This window comes from Phoenix dactylifera, chromosome 13 (genome assembly GCF_009389715.1).
Source record: "Phoenix dactylifera cultivar Barhee BC4 chromosome 13, palm_55x_up_171113_PBpolish2nd_filt_p, whole genome shotgun sequence".
NCBI lineage: Eukaryota > Viridiplantae > Streptophyta > Magnoliopsida > Arecales > Arecaceae > Phoenix > Phoenix dactylifera.
This window is the reverse complement of record NC_052404.1, coordinates 11,563,706-11,572,007: the sequence shown is the minus strand read 5'-3', so window position 1 is coordinate 11,572,007 and position 8,302 is coordinate 11,563,706. Positions and strand designations below refer to the sequence as shown.

The following is an 8,302-nucleotide window of genomic DNA, read 5'->3' as shown; positions in this document are numbered from 1 at the left end:
ATCTTCAAAGACTAGATAGGTCGAAATATGGAAGTCTATGTGGATGACATGCTGGTGAAAAGTCGGGCAGCAGAATGCCATGTGGCCGACCTCAATGAAACATTCTCCAAGCTCCGAAAGTATCGGATGAAACTCAACCCAGCAAAGTGTGCTTTCGGAGTCACCTCGAGCAAATTCCTGGGTTTCATAGTAACCTAGCGCGGAGTCGAAGCCAACCCTGAGAAGATCCGGGCGCTGCAGGAGATAGCGGCACCGAAGACAGTCAAGGAGGTGCAGCGGCTTATCGGGTGGATCGCAGCCCTTGGAAGATTTGTCTCCAGGTCGGCTGAGCGATGCCTCCCGTTCTTTAAGATCCTCAAGCAACCGAAAGATTTTCTATGGTCGCAGGAATGCCAGCAAGCCTTTGAGGAGCTCAGGCGCCTTCTCGCCTCTCCTCCGCTGCTCACCAAACCTCAATAGGGCGAAGTTCTTTACTTATACTTGGCTGTCTCTCCAGTTGCAGTGAGCTCAGTTCTGATCAGGGAAGAAAAAAGGCTTCAAAAGCCTGTCTACTACACTAGCCAGATTCTCAGGAATGCCGAGACCTGATATTCTAAATTAGAGAAAACGATCTTCGCCCGATTGTTTTTGCTCGAAGACTCCGACCCTACTTTCAGGCTCACACCGTGATCATATTGACCGACCAGCCTATCAGGCAAATCTTGCAAAGGTCGGATCGGGCCGGAAGAATTGCCAAATGGGCAGTCGAACTCGGGGAATTTGACCTCCAATACCGTCCAAGACCGGCAATCAGAGCTCAAGCACTCGCCGATTTTATCGTGGAGTGCACTTTGCCGGACGACCCCGAGCACCCACTCACGTCAGCGAAGGAAACTCCGAAGAGCCGTGGGTCCTATATGTGGACGGCTCCTCGACTCCGAGGGGTAGCGGAGCCGGCCTCATCCTTACAAGCCCGGATGGGATAGTGGTGGAGCAAGCCCTACGCCTCGAATTCCCAGCTTCAAACAATGAGGCGGAGTATGAAGCGCTTGTGGCGGGGCTCAAGCTGGCGAAAGAATTGAAAGTCGGAAATCTTAAGGCCTTCAGTGACTCCCAACTGGTCGTAGGCCAGGTTGTGGGAGACTTCGGAGCGAAGGAGCCGACGATGCAGAAATACCTTCAAAAAGTGCGGGACCTCACATCCGCTATGGGCTCCTTCAACATTTATCATGTCCCCAGGGCTGAAAACTTCAGGGCTGACCAACTATCAAAGCTGGCTACATCCTGCATGAGTGAGCTGCCCAAGGCGGCGGCGCTTGAATATCTCCAAATGCCCAGCATAGAAGAACCTGAACCGGCCATGTGCTTAGATGCCGAGCCGAGTTGGATGGACGAGCTCGTCGACTATCTACAAAATGGAGCTCTCCCCCACGACAAACTCGAGGCTCGTCAGGTCAAACGTCTGGCTTCCCGCTTCATAATATATGAAGGCAAGCTCTATCGGAAGTCCTTCACCTCTCCTCTTCTCAGATGCCTCCGCCCATCAGAGGCGGATTACGCCATGCGAGAGGTCCATGAAGGGATATGCGGGAACCATCTGGGAGGCCGGGCGCTGGCCCATAAAATTTTGCGCCAAGGATACTTTTGGCCCACACTCCAAAAGAACGCAACGAATTTTGTTCGGAGGTGCGACCGATGCCAGCAGAACGCCAGTATCTAACGCCGACCCTCGGCCCCGCTTACCTCCATCGGCTCTCCCTGGCCATTCACCCAGTAGGGAATCGACATCCTGGGCTCGTTCCCCCTAGCGATCGGGCAGAGAAAGTTCCTGATTATCTCTATCGACTACTTTACTAAGTGGGTCGAAGCTGAACCAGTGGCCTGGATCACTGAGCAGAAGATGCGGGACTTTGTATGAAAGTCGATCATCTGTAGATTCGGACTCCCCCGCATTCCTATATCCGATAATGGTCGCCAATGAAAGTGAATCCTAGGTTCTTCGGTGTTTAGCATGCTGAATTTTTTTTTTTAAAAAACCATGGCTGAACCTGATCGGGTTGCCTACGTACCCCTTCACAAGGAGAATCAAGCCACACGTAGTTCTTTTAAAATTTCAAAAATACAGCAAAAAATGAATCAAACAATTTAATTCATGCATGCTTACAAGATCAAATCTAGAAATCAGCACATTAAGAACACATAGGATTATGCCGGAATCGTTTAAACAATTATGCTAAAACTTTTATGCATGATTAACTATCAGATCTGAAACTTAAGAACTCTATTCCAATTAATCTCCGAATATCCATCGAATGGATTCTGGAGATATCTCCGTGAGGAGCTCCAAAAGAGGGTAAAACCTCAGAGAATCGGACCTAGACCTTGACACCATAATAAATGATTAATGCTAGATTAATACCTTTTATGATGGATGAAAGTTGTGAATCTGATTCTTGACTTCACAGCCACGCACACGAATGGCCTCTACGAGAAGTACACGCGAAGTCCTGAAGGATCTTCTTCCGCAACAGTGCTAGCAGTTGCAGAACACTTGAAAGCTGAAATCTGCCCGTCGGGATTCAATCAACTCTTGATCAATCGTTTTGAAGCAGATGGAGATGAGGTTTGTAAGGAAAGTAGAGGACTCAGATTTGATCTTGAATCTTCTAGATATTCACCCTGAAAACCCTATCTAAAATGGAGAAGAAGAGGAAGAGGAGGCGGGTGAGGAAGAAGGCTACAATGGATGTGTTTTTGGTGCCCATGTTTGACCCCTTTTAATGGCCTCCGAATTTTCATTCAAAATTCGAAATTTATTTTCAGAAAACCTCTTTTAGTTGGCACATGCAAAGGAATAGGAACAACCCAAATCATATCTTAACCAAATCTGATTTAAATTCAAATTTTAAACACATGTGCAAGAGGGAAGGAATTTGAAATCCATGCGGCAAGGTAAAACACTTCATAATTTCGAAATCACCTCTTGAAATTCGAATTTAATCCATTCAAAAACTCATACGCCACCTTGGCTGATGGTTTGAGTGATTAAAATCATTTAACACATTGCTTAATGTTTGAATTTAAATTCAAATAACAAACAATGTCGCCATGTGTCAAGCAATGGGTCCATGTGCCATGCAATAATTTTGGTTTATTTAAAATTCATGAAATCCAATTCCATGTCACCAATAATTGCCACATCATCTGAGCCTAATCCCCTTGGGTTGCACCTAATCAAATTTGGTCAAACCCGAATTAAAACAATGCAATTTGGTTGAACCCAATCTAATCAGGTCAGACCCTGATTGAGCTCAAATTGAATCCAATTCAATTTTGGCTCATGCAAACTCAATCAAATTGAATTAATTACTTTGTGTTGAACCTAATCCAATTAGGTCAATCCCCAATTAAGAACAAATTAATTTAAAATTAATTTGATCAGCTTAAGTCCTTTTTGGTACTAACCTAATCCAATCATGTCAAAATCTTGATTGAGCCCAAACTTGAATCCAATTCAATTTGGCTCATCCTTAGCACAATTACTCAATCAAATTGAGTTTATTAGTAATTTAATTACTAATTAATCCTTCAATAATTACTTTAATTATTTTATAAGATAATTTGCCAATCAAATTGACCAAATTATCCCTGAATGATTCTTAATTATTCATCAGCTTTCTTGATCAATCAGGAATCTTCTATGCGTGTGACCTCATAGGTTCGAACCTAAGCCGGTAGTATAGGAACAATTTCCTACACTAATTGATGTGACCATCTAGCAATGGTACCCAACGTCCGGATAGGCCGAATATATGCGAAGCAAATATTCTAGAACCCTGAACTATGGTTACTGTATAATTCAATCCCTTTGACTCCTAATACCAGGATGACTTAGAGCTCACTGTCAACCCTATAATTAGTACATCCATTATGTGATTAACTTTAGATATCCCGTGACTCCTCACTGGGATTACCCTGGCCAAGATTTTGCTAAATTAATCACAAGACATTATCTTCTGTTTTCAGGAGGGGTCAATTCCATCTTGACTCACAACTGACTACGCAAGTACTTGACTGCACCCAGTGACCTTCCGTCACTGAATTAGAAATTCAGGTAGTCCGGTACCAAAGTACAGTGAGTTGCTTGCTAGTCACAGGTTGCGGTCTCAGGTCAGAGGGCCAAACTTATATCCATATCCACTCGGAACATCTCTCGATAGTAGAGCATTCCGGAATTGGTCACGTTCAGTGAAATATACTCCTACACTTTACCTGTGTGGCATACCAGTGTCTCCACACTCCTTGGTTAAGAGGACAACCAACGTATATGTCACACAACGACCTAATCTCGATAATGCTGTCGTCCTAGTAACAACATATCATTTGGTCGCGAACAAGTTTAAGGACTCAAAGATAAATCCTCCTTTATCATAACATAAGTCCTAAGGACTTCATCATATAAGAGTTCATTTGAAGATGAAATGATGAATAATGCCAAATAATACTTTATTAATTTGTCAATTCATTTACAAAATTCAATCATCAATATGCTGACAATTGACATTTAGGATACAAATCCCAACAGCCAATTCGACAACATCCGCTTCAGGGAATTCTGCTCGAGCTTGGCATCGACCACCGCTTCACCTCGGTCGCCCATCCTCAAGCAAATGGAGAAACCGAGGTAACAAATCGTACCATCCTGCAGGGGCTTAAGGTCAGGCTTGATCAGGCCAAAGGACAGTGGGTCGAGGATTTGTATAATGTTCTCTAGGCCTACCGGACTACGTTCCGACTACCCACAGGCGAGACCCCTTTCAACCTGGCATATGGGACGGAAGCTGTCATCCCCCTAGAGATCGGTCTCTCCTCTCCGAGGGTGGAGTGCCACGACACCGACTTCAACTCTTCTCAGCTCAGGAATAATCTAGATCTCGTTGAAGAAACGAGGGAGGCCGCTCGAATCCGCATGGCGAGATACCAACGGAAGGTGGCCCGATACTACAACTCCAAAGTTAAGCTCAAGCTTTTCAAAGTAGGGGACCTCGTCCTCAGAAGAGTTGAAGCCTCTCAGCCCACCAAGCAGAGGAAGCTAGCCCCAAACTGGGAAGGACCTTACCGAATCGCGCGAGTCCAGCAGCCCGGAGCGTACAAATTGGAGTCCCTTGAAGGGACCCTCATCCCACGGAGGGCCGGCGCCGGAAAACCCGGCCACCGGCTTTTTGCAGGTTCTCCCCGGAGGACGCCACCCGCCGACGGACTGCCGCCGCCCGCGCCAGCCTCTTCTCGCCGGAGCCCCAGTCTTCTCGGTCCAGTGGTTGCCCCCGGGCCCAGTTTCCAACAACAGCTAGGGCATTGCGTGCAGGCATGGCCCGCTGATAACCTCGCATGGGTGTTGGGCTTGGCCTGTGCGCGGTTCGTTGTTAGTCCTTTTGGTCGGCAGGCTGCGGCCTATCTTCTAAGCACATAATATGCCTAGAATCAGGCCCGAAGTCGTGGTTGGGGTCCTCCGAGTCGCTGCGCCTGCGTCGAATTTGGCTCGGCGGAGCGGGGTCCTCAACACCCTTCCTCTTGGTGTGCACGCATAGGTTGCGGGACAGGCACGTGAGGTGGATAGGAGTCCTCCTTTTTTGATTCTGTTGCGATTTCCTTTGCTGTACCCATTTTTCTTTTTCCTTTTTTTTTTTTTTGATGTAAAGGGAGGTAAAAAAAAAAAAAGAAGGAGCCATCCAACTTTTATGGAAGAATAATCATATTTATAACAGAGATGAGGGAGCTATACCCTATTTTTGCTTTTAAAAAAAATAGACACTTCTGCAATTTCCTTTGCGAACGTCATCTGTTCTTAACCAACCCATATGAATTTTGGCACGATCATATAGTCGTGAATAATAAAGTTTAATGAACTATTATACAACAGAGAGATGAAAAAAGATATGCATCCCCTAACAGCATTCTCTGAACCTTGATAAACCAGGTTCATATATCAACTATTGACAACAATTTTTGCCCCTTCTATTTCGAACTTGGGGGGAATTTCTCAACGATGCGTTACGCCAATTCTATGGTTGGATTGATGAAATTTAAGTGTTATCAGATCATTAAACAAAAAAAAGAAAGAAATAATAGGCAATGCGCATGCGAGATAAGTATGAGCAGCCGGTTTACCCAAAAGAAAAGAAAAAAAAAAGAAAGAAAGAAAGAAAGAAAAAGCAAAAGAGCAATAAGCTATCGAAAAAGCAACATCTGATGCCTGATGATCGGTGAAACTGGTTTTTCTGAGATTCGTAAGGGAACAAATTCACATCTTGAGGGACAAAATGCCGAGTATCAATCAATTTTTTAAATATAATCACAGCTAGCTGCTCTCTTCCACTGCTGTCTGGTTAGCTAAAAGATCGATCTATTGAGGCGATTGTATATATTGAGACCCCAAAGCAGAAGGAGGCACTGAAGAAGAGGGTCCGAGACCTGCTGAGGGAGGAGAAGATCGGTCTGGGGTTTATCTTAGTGTATACGAATTGTTGAAGAAATGGAGGAATACTGAATATCTTGTTTTACTGAAGTGCTGCTCCATTGGTTGATTTAATGGTGTTTTGCACACAAAGTATTAAATAAGTATTTAGTGCTCCTCCATCGCATGCAGCGGGCAGCATCTTCAGTGCCGAGACATGATGGACGAGATGCAAAGGTGGCCCTCCCCTAGAGGTGATCAAAACCCGGGCCGGGCCGGGCTCGGGCCGGGCTCTACAGCAGAAATTAGGCCCGATGACTATGCCCAGACCCGGCCCAGCCCGGTCCGACTGTCGGGCTTAAATTTTTGTCCAGGCCCGACCCAACCTTATAAATCTCGTCCCAGGCCCGACCCGACAGGCCCGACCCGACCAGCCCGACAGGCCCCGACCCGATAGGCCCGACCCGACAGGCCCGATTTTTTTTTTTTTTTTTGGAATCTAGAAATGGGCAAAAATGGCCCAACAGCTTAATGGCTCTCTAAATTGGTTAATTGGTTAATGTTAAGGAAATAACTAGCCTATTTTAAATAGATAGTGTTGGTGGTGGTTTCAAACTTTGGAATTTGGATATATCTACAAACATTAAAAAAGAAAAAATTTGCAGCTTCAAGCCAATAGAAAGAAAATAAAATGTATGAAACACTGTTGTCCAGCTGAAAATTACAACCCAATAATAAAAACTGCAAACTTAGACAAAATACAAATTACATTGTCCCATTAACATTATAACAAACATGCATCTTTGTGCATTCAAAAGTTCATAATTCTTGAAGCCACTTTCATAATAGAAAACTGTAGAACATCCTTGCATCTTCTAACTCTCAAAACCTACAAACACAAAATTGAAACATTAGCAATTGTTGATTGAACATGAATAATTATTAGAGTTATTAATAAAATATCTAAATGACAACAATTGTTAACCTATCAAAAAAAATTATACAACTAATTATAAAAAAATTCAATTCATAAGAATTATCATAATACAAATAAAGCACCATCCAACCGGGAAAAAAAAAAACAGGGGAGAAGAAACTGAGAGGAGAAAATTCAGAGAATCTCCACCCTCCAAGAAGTCCATCTCCAATCCCCCGATCTTTCTTCCTGATGACCCAGCTCGAACTGGGTTACTGGAGCACTGTGATTGTGAGGGAAGGAAAACCAAGACCAAAACCAAAAAAGAGAAGGGATGAAAGATCACTCCTCTCTTTCTCTGTCTCCCGTCTCCACCCAAAACAAAACCACTGTCCCCACTCCCCACTCTCCCACTGTTCCGAGCTCTCTCGCTGCCCCCCCACCTCTCTCTCTCTCTCTCTCTCTTTCTCTCTCCGGGCTTGGGCAAAATCTACCGGGATCGAGCTCGAAGAGGAGGAGGAGGAGGAGAAAACTCTTACCGGTGACTGTGAGTCGGTGACCGGAGCCGCGGAGGTTGCCGTCCGGGGGAGAAGGACGCGAAGAGCCGCCGGCCGGTCGTTGAAGAGGCGACGACACCAAGAGGAGGCGGCTATCAGGCTCTCAGCGAGGGAAAAGGGGGGGCGGGGGCGGCGGCGGCGGCGGCTCTCAGCGAGGGAGGGCGGCGGCGGCTCTCAGCGAGGGAGGGCGGCGGCGGCTCTCAGCGAGAGAGGGGAGGGCGGCGGCGGCTCTCAGTCTCAGCGAGGGAGGGGGGCCGGCGGCGGCGGCTCTCAGTCTCAGCGAGGGAGGGGGGGTGTGGCGGCGGCTCTCAGCGAGGGAGAGGGGGGGGCGGCGGCGGCTCTCAGTCTCAGCGAGGGAGGGGAAGGGAAGGAAAGGGAAGGGAAAGCCCAAAGGTT

The 8,302-nt window shown here is 46.0% G+C and overlaps 1 long non-coding RNA gene across 1 annotated transcript; it reads right to left on the bottom strand.

Moving 5' to 3' along the window:
- Positions 1-7,091: 7,091 nt before the first annotated feature.
- LOC120112966 lies at positions 7,092-8,005 on the bottom strand. The gene is made up of 2 exons (XR_005514616.1): positions 7,889-8,005; positions 7,092-7,322 (listed from the first exon to the last, which is right to left on the bottom strand). It is a non-coding gene; the product is annotated as an uncharacterized LOC120112966 (long non-coding RNA).
- Between the last annotated feature and the right edge of the window lie 297 nt (positions 8,006-8,302).